This window comes from Populus euphratica, unplaced genomic scaffold (assembly GCF_000495115.2).
Source record: "Populus euphratica unplaced genomic scaffold, PopEup_1.0 scaffold553.1, whole genome shotgun sequence".
Classification (NCBI taxonomy): domain Eukaryota; kingdom Viridiplantae; phylum Streptophyta; class Magnoliopsida; order Malpighiales; family Salicaceae; genus Populus; species Populus euphratica.
In genome coordinates, this window is record NW_011500431.1 from 9068 (window position 1) to 20496 (window position 11429).

At 35.4% G+C, this 11429-nt stretch overlaps 1 long non-coding RNA gene across 1 annotated transcript in view; it reads right to left on the bottom strand.

Moving 5' to 3' along the window:
* Window positions 1–8338: 8338 nt before the first annotated feature.
* LOC105114640 (uncharacterized) overlaps window positions 8339–11429 on the bottom strand; it is a 15542-nt gene continuing 12451 nt past the window's right edge. Inside the window, exons 2-3 of the long non-coding RNA XR_840175.1 lie at window positions 10478–10484; window positions 8339–8350 (exon numbers count right to left, since the gene is read on the bottom strand). This is a non-coding gene — a long non-coding RNA (uncharacterized LOC105114640). The remainder of the gene's footprint in view (window positions 8351–10477; window positions 10485–11429) is intronic.

Sequence of the window (11429 nt, forward strand, 5' to 3'; positions counted from 1 at the left end):
AAATTAAAGGTATCTTGTATTATTAGATATATTATTATAAAACATGCTTTAGTTAAGGAGTTATTGATACTTCAAGTGCAAAATGATGATATAAAACCTTGATAAAAATACACTTTTAAGTACTAATCAGTAAACCTAAGACGAAGTCCATCAAAATATCTACTCAAGGTTCTTTCGATACAGGCAAAGGGGTATACAAGCCATATGGTTGAGTTATAGACTTTGTTTTCCTACAAGTTATGCATTTTTTTTTGGTAAGTTGACGTATGTATTAAAAGAAGAAGATACAAAGATTATAAGAGGCATACCCCAGATTTACAATAAGAATAGAAATGTAAAACAACAGATAGCTACAGGCTAGCCCCCGACGTTCGCGAATCAATATTCGTTGGGTGGGGGTTTCTGTTTTCAATAGTGCTGGTGCCTAGGTACAAGTTATCTTTGTGTCACACTCCTATCAAACCTGATTTACTTGGCTTTCCGGGAATTGGCATCTTTGCGTGTGGGTTGCGTGACCATGTGATCACGAGGTTCGCATCATTACCATGTGATCACGAGGTTCGCATCATTACCATGTGATCACGAGGCCTTTACAAGGAATCCTTGTAAGAAAAGGATTCAGTCATAATTATGAATCCTTGCCACACTTGAAGACTATGTTGCAGCCCATTAAACATCCTTGTAGAATTAGTATATTTTCAAAATAAGCTACCACATCCTTTTAGGAAAAGAATCTTGGCCAAATAGGAAGTCCACAAGTAAAAAGAAAGTAAATAACAAAATTCATAAAGCCTCTGTTGACTCGTATTGAGATGCCTTCCCAAACTCCAATTGACTTGACATTTTAACCGAAAGTAAGACAAGATATCAGGAGACTCCATGTAAAATTTCAGCTCGATCCAATGATCCGATTGAGAATTATAACTGTTGCTGTAAAACTGCATAGTTGCACATTTTATATCAAAATCTAAATTTGACCTCGCCTGGATCGTATCAGGAAGTATACAAGTCAAAAGGAAGTAAATAAAAAAATTCATATGGCCTCTATAGATCCGTATTGAGATGCCTTTCCGAACTCCAATTGACTTGAAATTTTAACCCATTGTAGGACAACATGTCACGAGACTCCATGTATAATTTCAGCTCAATCCAATGATCGGATTGAGAATTATGATTGTTGCTACAAAACTAGATAGTTGCACATTTTATATCAAAATCCGAATTTGACCTTTTCTGGATCATATCATAATGGACCCCCTTAAGTGGACTTATACAAAACCTACTTACAATTGACCCAAATAAGTAATAATAACCCAAAAACTTAGAAGAAAATACTAAAAATCTAAAAATTACAATCCTAAATAAGCTAGAATCAAATTTGTCACCCTTAAAAAGTCCTAAACAGACAAGGAAAATCTGATTTGGGCAATTTGTGTTGCTGCCCCTTTGTTGTCCTTGATTAACTTGGATTTCCTTGTTTAACTTGGACAAATATGAAAACAAATTTCCTCCTTTGTTGCTGATTTAATTACTTTCCTTCCTAAGTGAGGAAAAGCATTAAATAGTCCTCCCCTCTTTAGGAATAAGATATGGCCAACTTTCTTACTTAATTAGGAGAATAAATTGCTGACTCTTTATCCTTGTAGTATTAGAAGAAAAAAACCTAACAAGGCTGGTATTGGGTCGGACACATCAACCCCTTGTTCCACATTAATTGGGCTCTTCTTTTTCCACACATCAACCCCTCTAGGTCCATTTTACTCCATATGTTCAGCATAAACCCATTCAATGTTTTTTTAAGCTTCTTTGCCCTAGCTTTTGTGATTGGCCCAATTGGCATGTCCAATAGGTCATTGGCATGATTACGCTTGATGTTGGACTGATCTGCATCACTTTTTTTGCCATAATACCTCATTAGAATACATGAAATCCAAATTGTATACTCGCCTTGCATTTTTTTTATATTAGAACCTTAAAGTAAAAGCTAATGACAGTAAAGAAAATAATAATACACTGAGGACTAAAGACTGACCCATAATTGAGGAAGATAACAAACACCTTTAGATAAAAAAAAAAGGACCTGAAAATAAACAACTTCCAAATGATTTAAAATTTGATTTAATTCTGAATTGATTTGGCATATATGGATTGCAAACTAATGCGAATCAACCCCTTCAAAACCTGAATTTCAAACCTAAACCAAATAATGTTTAAATGAGTTGAAAATTGAGATATTTTGTGATTTCATCCTAAATAACCAGACTATCAATTTTAAAATGATTACAATATGGTGTGATAAGTGGACACAAAATAGAAGTGATACAAATCCTTTTATCCTAAATAATGTTTTCTGATTTTTATTTTTTTACTCTAAAAAGAAATTTTGGAAAGAAAGAATAATATGGCACCCCTTTTTTAGTGCCAAAAGACTCAATTCAACAAGTCAAAAGAAAGTAAATAATAAACAAGTTGTTACAAAATTCACACAACCACTATTGACCTATTTTGCGATGCTTTTCTAAACTCTAATTGACCAGAAATTTTACCCAAAGTAGAGAACCATGTCAGGAGACTCCATATAGAATTTCATCTTGATTCAATTGTTAGATTACAAATTATGATTGTTGTCGTGAAACTTGATAATTGCATTTTCATTAACACTTTCATCTCTCCCATGACTCTACCGACCTTTCTCCACTCATTCTCCTACTAAACACATTTTGATCCCACCAAATCAGTACCTAAACTATGAACTCAATTACTACCAATTTTACCTTCTTCGCCTCCCAATAGTGGTAATAAAAAAAATTCAATCCTTATTTTTTCCCACTCCAAATACGCCTTTGAAAAGAAGGTATTTTTAGTTTGATGTCATCCAAATCATCATCTAAATCATCATGTCCCCCAACACCATGAAAATTTCTATTCCAAAAATTTCTTCACTTTATAGGTTGCCGACAACCTTCCTGATGACTTATGGTCTCATCCTCAAAACCACCATCACCAATATCATCAACATCCTCCTTGAAATTCTCATGTCTTGTGTGCTTGTACCAGCCTCTACCAAGTACAGCAAAAGAAGTTTATTGATCTGAAAATGGTGTTAACCTTACATGTCTGGTTATGCCTTTGTTTATACTGGCTCTACATTGAAACAAACCCTACTAAACCCTTTATATGGACTTATATGAGGCCTACTTACAATTAAACCCAAATAATATAAATAAAGCCCTAAACTAAGAAGAAAATAATAATAACAATAATAAATCTTAATTTAAATCCTAAATATGATAAGATCAAATTTGTTGTACTATAGAAGTCCCATATAAGTTAGGAGAAATTTGATTTGGAAAATTTGTGCTGCTGCCCCTTTTAGACTCTTGATTAGCTTGGATTTCCTTATTTAACTTGGAAAAATAAGAAAACAATTTCACTCAGTTTTTAATTTAATTACTTTCCTTCCTAGGCTAGGAAAACTATTAAAAAATCCTCCCTTCTTTAGCAATAAGATCTGCTGAAACTTCTTTGATTGTTTAGGAAAATAAATTGCTGACTTTCTATACTTGTATCATTAGGAAAAAAAAACAAGACTAATGTCACGCCTTCGTAGCGGAGCAGGGCATCACGGCGACCCTCGATTTATTTCGGAGTTTTTGTTTTCGACCTAGTATTATGGTCACTAGAAAACTTAACTGATCTTTCAAAGATTCTAAGGCAAGGGACTGGTTGTGTAAAGGAAGATATTAGCACCCCACTAGGACGCCTTACCTAAAGGTAAGCTGCTTTGTGTTTGGTTTGCTTTATAATAGCTATGGTGTTTATGTTTTCTATTCCCATCTGTTTTTCTAGATTTGATTCAAACTAAATTTATTAAGGTAGAAATCCTAGGAGATTCCATGCGCTTTAAAAACTTATTTTTTCTATAGAATTTCAAGAATTTGCAACTCGTAAATCACAAGGAAGAAGGAGAAAGATTTAGGAACTAACAAAATTCAAAGCACTTTAAAAGTCTCATTTTGCCTTAGTATTTCATAATTTCACGGCTTGTAAATCGTGGATTCAAAAGTTGAAATGTCCTCAATTATAATTGAGGCTTTTTTCTAGGATTTGTGATGACTTATTATTCCTAGAAAATTATTTTGGATATTTACAATTTAGGGTTTCTTTATCCAAAAATTAGTAGTAAATAATAGATGAATTCCCCCCAAAATAAGATTTTTGTATTTTTCGGAATATTAGCCAATACCCTTGGAGTTTTACAAACATGTTGTAAAATTCAGAAATACAAGAAATTAATTTTTGTTGTGTTTAAGAAATCCACGCGAAAACATATTTTCAAAACTTCTAATATTTTTTGTATAAAAAATATTCAAAACATGTTAGGTTATTGGTTGTATGTAACACATAAGAAAATATCTTTTTTTTAACAATGTATGTATATTTATCACCTTGCATCGAAAATCAGGCATTCTAAATATGAGATTGATATTTTTTACAACATAAAGAAAAGAGACCTTAAAATAAATGTGTCAGAAAATCATAAATCTCTTTTTCTTTCTTTTTTTTTCTTGAAAGAAAAACAATAGGTCTAGTCGGGTCACTAGGCGCAATCCTCTGAATGAATAAAGCAAAACGCATGTAAAGAGACCACGTTACTGTTCAAGTGAATTAAAATTCACTTGAATAGTGCAAACACAAAGCAAAATAATGCATGGTGCAAGAGGTGAAAAGAAACAGACCTAGGAAGACTAAAAAGAAGCTAAGAAGCTAACTTGACGTTGAAAGCATAATGGTTGATCGGTTTGTTTCATCTATTCAAATCTTTTCCTCCTATTCTATATTTGCATCTGTTTTTCTAGTTTTTTCTTTTCTCTGCGTCTTCGTCACTCTCTCACCCTAGTTCCTGCACTTTCTTCTTCCCTATTCTGCACATGTTATATATAGAAAAACAAAAGCAAAGACCGAAAAGGCAATCCCTACTTGTTTATGGTTTCTCTTTCTTCTCTCATATTTCTTGCTCTTTCTTCTACTTCTTCTCTTCTACTGCTTGCCTTTCTGATTTCCTAACAATGCAAGGATGAAGGAAAGAAACTCCCTTATTCTTTGTTTTTTTTCTCTCCTACTACTTACCTCTCTTACGATTTTTCTTGTCTTTCCTTTCTTGTTTTTTTCCCTCTTTAGGTTAGTAGAGGCAGTGTATATATAGTCTATACACAGCTCTTATTAGAAAAGATTCAATGCATTAATCTAGGATGCAAATCCTTGCTGATTTGTAGTCAAATAATTAAAATGAGGAAACTACAATATTCTCATTGATTATGTGTTGATTCTAGTGATTTCTTTCTAACATTAACATATCATCCCAGCCATCTGTGTTAGGGATAAAATCCCAGCCATTAGATGATAGTGAGGTTCTTCTATTCACTTTTGATTCTGTTGATCATGCCACTAATGTGCTGGAAAGAGCCCCATGGCACATGGCAAGCAGACCTTTGGTGCTTAAACGTTGGCAACCGAACATGCAATTTTTGAAAGGTGATTTGGTCAAAGTTCCGGTATGGGTTAGGCTGTATAATGTTCCTCTTGAGTATTGGACTATTAAGGGGTTGAGTTGTGTAGCGAGTGCTATTGGGGTTCCTCTTCATGCTGATCAGACTACATTGTTGCGTCAAAGGCTTAGCTACGCAAGAGTTTGTGTTGAGATTGATGCTACGAAGATGCTGGTTAAGGAATACGACCTTCGCTGTCCCAATGGATTATTCATAACAATTTCAGCTGATTACGAATGGATACCATCAAAGTGCAATAATTGTAATGTCTTTGGACACACGACAGCGATATGTGCTACTAATAACGGTGCAAATCTTACAATGGAGGCAGAGGGTAAGAGGAAACTAGGAGCTGCGAACTCTAAATCTGCGGATAAACAGCAGAATCAGTTTCAATGGCAGGTAGTTGCTAAACGAAATAAGGGTTCTGTGAGTGGTGAGAATGGCACTTTGGCATCTAAAGTGCGTAACTGTAATGAGAATGGTTGTTCGACATCTGGTACAAATATTTCTGATTGTAATATCAATGAGAAGGCTGCATCAGATGTGAGCAATGCTGATTGTTATGAAGATGAAAATCCTACATCTCCTCTTGTTTTGAAGAGTTCACAAGGAGACATGAAGCAGGAGCAGGGGGGTACAAGTACTGCTTCAGATCAAAGTTTAGCCATCTCCAATACATCTGATTGTGCGACGGTGAACCAGGTTCTTTTCGTTAATAGTCATGAGCTGAATGTAGATATTGACGCAATGGGAGGTGATACAGATGGGGAACGAACTGATAAGGAGTTGACGTCACCAATCCTGACAAGCCCACAAACTCTGAATTCCACCGAAAGGGAAACTGTTAATCAGTTGGCTATTAAGGCTAGAGACTCTCTAGAGAAAAAGAAAAAGGGTTCGAAAAACTCTTCAAAGAAGAATAAGAAATCTGTCTCCTCGCCTGGGGGCACGTCGAGGTAATCTTTGTGTTGCTGTTTGTACTCCTCTCTATTTTCTTATGATTATTGGATGTTGGAATGTAAGAGGTTTGAATGATCCCATAAAGCATTCAGCATTGCGTCAGCTCATCCATCAAGAGAGGATGACTCTTTTCGGTTTGGTTGAAACTCGGGTTAGAGACGAGAATAAATATAATGTTTCTCAACTTCTTCTGCGTAATTGGTCCTTCTTGTATAATTATGATTTCTCTTGTCGTGGTCGTATTTGGGTTTGTTGGAATGCTGATGTGGTGAAGGTTGATGTCCTCGGAATGTCAGACCAGGCTATTCATGTTTCTGTCACTATATTAGCTACCAATATCTGTTTCAATGCTTCAATTATATACGGAGACAATAACGCTTCCTTACGTGAGGCATTATGGTCTGATATAGTGAGTCGTAGTGATGGATGGGAGTCCAGCCCATGGATTCTTATGGGCGACTTTAATGCTATCCGCTACCAATCAGACAGGTTAGGAGGGTCTACTTCGTGGGCTGGTCATATGGACAGATTGGAAACATGTATTCAAGAAGCGAAAGTGGATGATCTTCGATATTCAGGCCTGCATTATACTTGGTCGAACCAATGTCCTGAGAATCTGATTATGCGGAAACTAGATAGAGTGCTTGTCAATGAGAAATGGAATCTGAACTTCCCCTTTTCAGAAGCGAGATTTTTGCCATCGGGTATGTCAGACCATTCTCCTATGGTGGTAAAGGTTACTGGTGATTATCAGAATATACTTATCAAAAGTTGTCATTTTTTATGAATTATAGCTACACAAAAACATGATTTTCCTTATTCAGTGTGGCAGAAATCCCATCATTTATGATGATTCACCCCCCTCTCCAACTTCTAATATCCTTCTTTGATTAAATCCCTCATTTTAGCACTTTTCAATTCAATCCTGAGTCCAAAAATATCCCTCAAATTAGGCTTAGTCCAAAAACAACCCTCGAAATCAGGCCCACGAACTTGGGCAAAATCCTTCTCACAGTAGGAATCCCTGCTTTCACACTAAATATTCAAACAAGAATATCTTAAGCTTCTGATATTGAAATCAAGTGATTCAAAAGCCGAGATTCATCTATGTGTCCTATACTACAACTTTCATGGGGATTTAAAGTGAGATGAATTCTTTTTTAATAACAAAATTGCAACCAAACTTGGCTGTAAACCTTCTCACGACAAGATTCTATGTTTTTATGCTAGATTTCAAATAGGAATATCTTGAGCTTTTGATATCAAAATCAAGCAATTCAAAAGCCTAAATTCACCTACGTGTCCTAGACTAAAAATTTGATGAAGGATTCAAAGTGAGATAAAATCTTTTTGAATAACAGAATTGTGACCGAACTTGTGATGCGAACCTCGTGATCACATGGTCACGCAACCCACACGCAAAGATGCCAATTCCCGGAAAGCCAAGTAAATCAGGTTTGATAGGAGTGTGACACAAAGATAACTTGTACCTAGGCACCAGCACTATTGAAAACAGAAACCCCCACCCAACGAATATTGATTCGCGAACGAGAAGTATAAGGATGACGCCACGAAGACAATTGTTCTTCGATAAGTCTTTTTCAGTTCTTTAGAGAACCAAGGAAGGGAGATTATCCCACCAACACACAATAAGTGCAGCAAAGAAGTTTTATTAATCTGAAAATTGCGTAACCTTTACATGTTTGGGTTATGCCTTTATTTATACTGAATTTGAACTTAAAGAAACCCTAATGGACCTCCCTTAGGTGGACTTATATGTAGCCCACTTACAATTGACCCAAATAAGTAATAATAACCCAAAAACTAAGAAGAAAATACTAAAAATACTAAAAATCCGAAAATACCATCCTAAATAAGCTAGAATCAGATTTGTCACCCTTAAGAAGTCCTAAACAAAATTGGAAAAATCTGATTTGGAAAATTTGTGTTGCTGCCCCCTTTGATGTCCTTGATTAGCTTGGAATTCCTTGTTTAACTTGGACAAATAAGAAAACAAATTTCCTCCTTTGTTGCTGATTTAATTACTTTCCTTCCTAAGTGAGGAAAAGCATTAAATAGTCCTCCCCTCTATAGGAATAAGATTTGGCCAACTTCCTTACTTAGTTAGGAGAATAAATTGCTGACTCTTTATCCTTGTAGTATTTAGAAAAGACAAGCCTAACAAAGCTGGTATTGGGCCGGACCCATCAACCCCTTGTTCCACATGAATTGGGCTCTTCTTGGACCTGAACTAAATGAATTAAAGGCTGTCCTTCATGCTCCTTAAATGTTCCAAGCCTCTCTAGGTCCATTTTGTTCCATATATTCTGAACAAGCCCATTCAATGCTTCTTTAAGCTTCTTAGCCCTAGCTCTTGTGATTGGCCCAATTGGCACCTCCAATGGGTTGTTGGCATGATTATGCTTGGTGTTAGGCTAATCCGCATCAACTTGGCTAGAAACCTTTTCGCGGCAGGATTTTATGTTTTTATGCTAGATGTCAAACAGGAATATCTTGAGCTTCTGATATCGAAATCAAGTAATTCAAAAGCTCAAATTCATTTACAAGTCTCAGACTACAAATTTGATGAGGATTCAAAGTGAGATAAAATCGTTTTAGATAATAAAATCTGGCACGGATATAGTTAGTCAAAAAGGTTTTCTTAATCTGATAATGTCGAGCATCTATATCTTACTAAGAGTCTGCCTTAAGAACAGTGAACCCTAGGACCCAATAAAGGTGTTGGTCAATTCTTCAACATGTCATGAGTGATAGAATATAGTTAGGATGGTCAGATATCATATGAAACCAAGTCAGAATTAAAGCATAAGTTGGAATAAAAATTGCGACAGTAGTAAAACCAATTCTTTTAGTTCAAATTCTAAAGGATTTATCCAACCATAAGGGCTAGATAAAGAAGGAACTAATTTAGCATCATGAACAATCCTGATAAATCTACAAAAACCTTATGATTTTGGAGCAAAGGGGAAGGATAAAGAGAGCAGAAAATAGCTCAAACTGGATTTTGAAAAAAATATTTCTTTCTCTACTTTTGTCAATTTTCCAGCAAACACGAGTTAAACTCCTACATTCAGTTCAAAAGAGGTATACACTGTCACTAGTACGAGGAGTCCAAAAATGAGTAACAACAACTGTCCCCTCTTTACAATGCTTACAAAGCACAACTTGTCAAGTGCTTCACGTTGTAAGTGTTGTAAAGATAAATTGTCTGATTATGTTAAAACTCGGTGCTTTTCCTATTGGTCTCCCTAACTGATAACCTTCCTATTTTAAGATTTCTAGAAAAACTCTGTGGCTTTTTTTTTAAGAAATGGTCCCATAATCGGGTGACCTGCTCATTTAAAATTCTTAAAAAACTCCATGCTTTTCTAACAAATGGTTTCAATATTGGGTGTCCTATCCATCTTAAAATTCTTAGAAAACTCCATGTTTTTCTAAGGAAAGGTATCAATATTAGGTGACCTTCCCACTTTAAATTTTTTTAGAAAACTCCACACTTTTCTAAAAAATGATCTAAATATCAAGTGACAACTCCACGCTTTTTACAAAAATTATCTCAATATAGGGTGATCGCCCCCTCCTAAAATTCTTAGAAAACTTCATGCTTTTCTAAGAAATGGTCTTAATATCGGGTGACCTCCCATCTTAAAATTCTTAGAAAACTCTACTCTTTTTTAAGAATCGGTCTCAATATGAGGTGACCAGCCCATCTTAAAATTCATAGAAAACTCCACACTTTTCTAAAAATCGATCTCAATATTAGGTGACTAGCCAGTATAAGTCCACCGAAGGGGGGTCCATTAGGGTTTTTATTATTTTCTTCTTAGTCTTTGGGTTATTATTACTTATTTGGGTCAATTGTAAGTGGGCTACATATAAGTCCACCGAAGGGGGGTCCATTAGGGTTTCTTTAAGTCTAGAATCACTATAAATAAAGGCATAACCAAACATGTAAAGGAAGACAATTCAGATTAATAAGACTTCTTATTTGCCGCACTTTGTGTGTTGGTGAGATAATCTGCCTTCCATGGTTCTCTAATGAACTGAAAAATGACTTATTGAAGAACAACTGTCTTCATGGCATCATCCTTATACTTCTCATTCGTGAATCAATATTCATTGGGTGGGGGTTTTCCGTTACCAATAGTGCTGGTGCCTAGGTAGAAGTTATCTTTGTGTCACACTCCTATCAAACCTGATTTACTTGGCTTTCCGAGAATTGGTGTCTTTGTGTGTGGGTTGCGTGACCATGTTATCACGAGGTTCGCATCATTTAATGTTTTTGATCTTACATTGTTTGACACAGATTTTGATTCAAGGTCGAATCCTTTCGAGGAGAGAGGGGATGATAAGGACTAGCCCAGAAACACCAGCAAGGACCTATTACATGTTCCAAATAGTCCAATGACTCGGTCCAAGACAAAGGCATTGAAAGAGACATTAAAAATGCATTGGTTTTTGATTAGTACTTAAAAATGCATTTTTATCAAGCATTTATGTCATCATTTTTGCACTTGAAGTATCAATAACTCAACTAAAGCATGTCTTATAATAATATATCTAATAATATAAGATACCTGTAATTTGTGGTAAATATTCATTTTAAATGGAGGTCTATTACATAAATGAAAGGATTGATAAATGAATTTAAGTACTGAAATTGAAAGGACAAAGGGATGGCCAAACTTAGAAAAGAGATATCGGTGCAGTCCAAACCGGAACAATATTCGTTAATTGGGTCATATCTAGGGCTGTAAATCTCAGATTTAGGTCTACTTTATATGGATGGAAAGGTAAGACATAGGTCTACAACTTTCATATGGAGCCTAAGAGTTAAAAAGGAAATTTTCAAGTCCAAATTGTAGCAACAACAAAGAAGCCCGAATCTGTCCTCCA